Below are 3327 nucleotides of genomic sequence, written 5' to 3'. Positions count from 1 at the left end.
GTCATAGATGGTCGTCCGTTGTCTTCTGGAGATGTAACTCACGAAACACTTCCTGTAGATGTAGTAATAAATGGTCATAGTAGTTGCGTAATTTTTAATATAATTAGATCTCCCTCTAATCCAGTAATTTTAGGCTTATCATGGTTAGAAAAGTATAATCCTCGAATAGATTGGATTTCTCGTAAACTTGATTTTCCTCGGAGCATTAGTAACAGTTCTATTAATCAAGTAAAAAACCATGAGTCTAGTATAGTAAAACCCGCACTTATAGGTGCAAAAGCATTTATACACGCAGCAAAAGAAGGATCAACTTTTGCTATTTATGCTGCACCTATTTCTGAAAGCGTAAAGACTTCAAGTGGCATTCCAAGTCAATATCAGGATTATCAAGACGTTTTTGAAAAAAAGAATGCAGATATTCTTCCTGAGCATCGCTCATACGATTGTTCAATCGATCTCAAGGAAGGAACTCAGCCACCATTTGGACCAATTTACAGTTTATCGCAAGATGAGTTGGCTGAACTCAAGACATATATTGACGAGAATTTAGCGAAGAATTTCATACGACATTCAAAATCTCCAGCAGGAGCTCCAATTTTATTCGTAAAGAAAAAAGATGGATCTTTACGAATGTGTGTTGACTATCGAGGACTCAACAAGATCACAATCAAGAACAGGTATCCATTACCTTTGATATCAGGACTCCTTGACCAGTTAAATCAAGCTAAGATCTATACAAAAATAGATCTAAGAGGAGCATATAATCTAGTACGGATCAAAGAAGGAGATGAATGGAAGACTGCGTTTCGAACCAGGTACAGACACTTTGAATACAATGTCATGCCTTTTGGACTCACGAATGCACCAGCTGCTTTTCAACATCTCATGAATGATGTATTTCATGAATTCTTAGACAATTTTGTCGTCTGCTACCTAGACGATATCCTGATTTATTCTAAGAATGTTGAAGAACATGAAATACATGTTCGTCAAGTATTACAAAAACTTAGAGATGCAGGATTGTACGCCAAGATAGAAAAGTGTGTATTTCACACTACTCAAGTTGACTTTTTAGGATACATCATTTCAAATGATGGTCTTATGATGGATTCTAAGAAAGTCCAAACAATCATGGATTGGAAGATTCCAAAGACTGTAAGAGATGTCCAATGTTTCTTGGGATTTGCCAATTACTATCGGATCTTCATCAAAGACTTCTCACGAGTTGCAGCTCCACTTACACGCTTGACTAGTAAAGATAAATTCCAATGGAATCAAGAAGCGGAAGCAGCATTTGAAGCCTTGAAGACATCGTTTGTCTCTGCACCAGTCTTATATCGTGTTGACTTTTCCAAGGTATTTTTTATGAAAACAGACGCATCGGATTTTGCCTTGGGTGCAGTTTTATCACAAATGGGAACAGATGACAAACTTCATCCGATAGCTTTTCATTCAAGAAAATTCTCAGCAGCCGAGATCAATTATGAGATCCACGATAAAGAACTTCTTGCGATCGTGGATTCCTTTCAAGAATGGCGTCATTATCTAGAAGGTGCTTCTAGTCCAGTCACTGTGTATACAGATCACAAGAACCTTGAGTATTTCATGTCAGCACGCGTGTTGAATCGTCGTCAAGCTCGTTGGAGTATGTCTTTGTCAAGATTCGACTTCATTATCAATTATCGGCCAGGAAAACAACAAGGTTTGTCCGATGCCCTGTCTAGACGTTCTTATTTTGCACCAAAAGAAGGAGATGCAGCTTTTGAGCAACAAAGAACGGTCCTCTTGAAACCGGAGCAATTTCATCTCCGAGCAGTGAAATCAACATTGACTGTTGATTCAACTTTTCTCAAGCAAATCCAGTCCAGTATGTCCTCAGACCCTCTTGTTCATGATATCGAGAATAATTCTTCCAAGTCTCATGATTCTTCTAAGTTCGAGTTCAAGAATAATCTATTATATTTTGAAGGACGCCTATATGTTCCAGAAGGAAAAGCACGTTTGCGTGTTCTTCAAGCACGTCATGACTTTCCAGCAGCAGGGCACTTTGGATATAATAAGACTTTGGAACTCATATCAAGAGATTTTTGGTGGCCACAAATGTGGAAGTCAGTCAAAGACTTTGTACAATCATGTGATATTTGTTCAAGATCAAAAATTCCTCGACATCGACCTTACGGACTTCTTCAGCCATTACCTGTACCAGAACAACCATAGTCTTCTGTTTCTATGGATTTCATCACAGATCTTCCAAACTCAAGATCTTATGATTCTATATTTGTGATAGTAGATTGTTTCACCAAGATGGCACATTTTATGCCATGTACAAAATCTATCACAGGTGAAGAAACAGCTAAGCTTTTCATTGATAATATCTATCGCTATCATGGATTACCTAAAGATATCATATCGGATAGGGGAACTCAATTTGTGTCGAGATTCTGGAGGACTCTTTTCAAGATTTTAAAAGTGGACATAAAGCTATCTTCAGCTTTCCATCCTCAAACTGATGGACAAACAGAGCGCGTAAACCAAGTCTTGGAACAGTATTTAAGGTGTACCATCAACTACCAACAAGATGATTGGACAAACCTTCTGCCATTGGCAGAGTTTGCTTATAATAATACGGTACATTCCTCCACGCAACAAACACCTTTCTTTGCCGATTATGGCTATCATCCACGACTTGATACTTTTGATTTTTCAAAAGTTGATAATCCTGCAGCAGAAGATATGGCAAATCGGTTGTCAGAGTTACATGCAATAATGAAGGCGCAGTTGAAGAAAGCTCAAGAACGACAAAAGATAAATGCAGATGTATATCGTAAAGAGCAACCACAACTCAACGTGGGTGATAAGGTATGGCTACTTCGTCGCAATATCAAGACCACTCGACCTTGTGACAAATTGGACTATCGTAGGCTTGGCCCCTTTTCTGTTTCTGAACAGATCAACCCAGTTGCATATCGGTTACATCTACCAGAGTCAATGAAGATCCATCCTGTATTCCACGTGTCTCTTCTTGAACCATATAAGACAGTGGATATACAAGGAAGAAGACAAATGCCACCGCCTCCTATAGAAGTAGATAATAATGAAGAATTTGAGGTGGAAGAGATATTAGACTCAAGGCGGCGCCGAAATAAGCTAGAATATCTTGTTCATTGGCGCGGATATGATATTAGTGAGTGCACATGGGAGCCATCCAGGAATCTAGCAAATGCATCAGCTAAAGTCAAAGTTTTTCATCAACGACATCCATCAAAACCAAGATGAAAACCTCTCTTATAAAAGAGACAAGATTGAGGCAAGATAACATTCAATTTC

Source organism: Physcomitrium patens, chromosome 22, assembly GCF_059467195.1.
Source record: "Physcomitrium patens ecotype Gransden chromosome 22, ASM5946719v1, whole genome shotgun sequence".
In the NCBI taxonomy this organism is placed as follows: domain Eukaryota; kingdom Viridiplantae; phylum Streptophyta; class Bryopsida; order Funariales; family Funariaceae; genus Physcomitrium; species Physcomitrium patens.
This window is presented reverse-complemented; position numbering follows the sequence as displayed.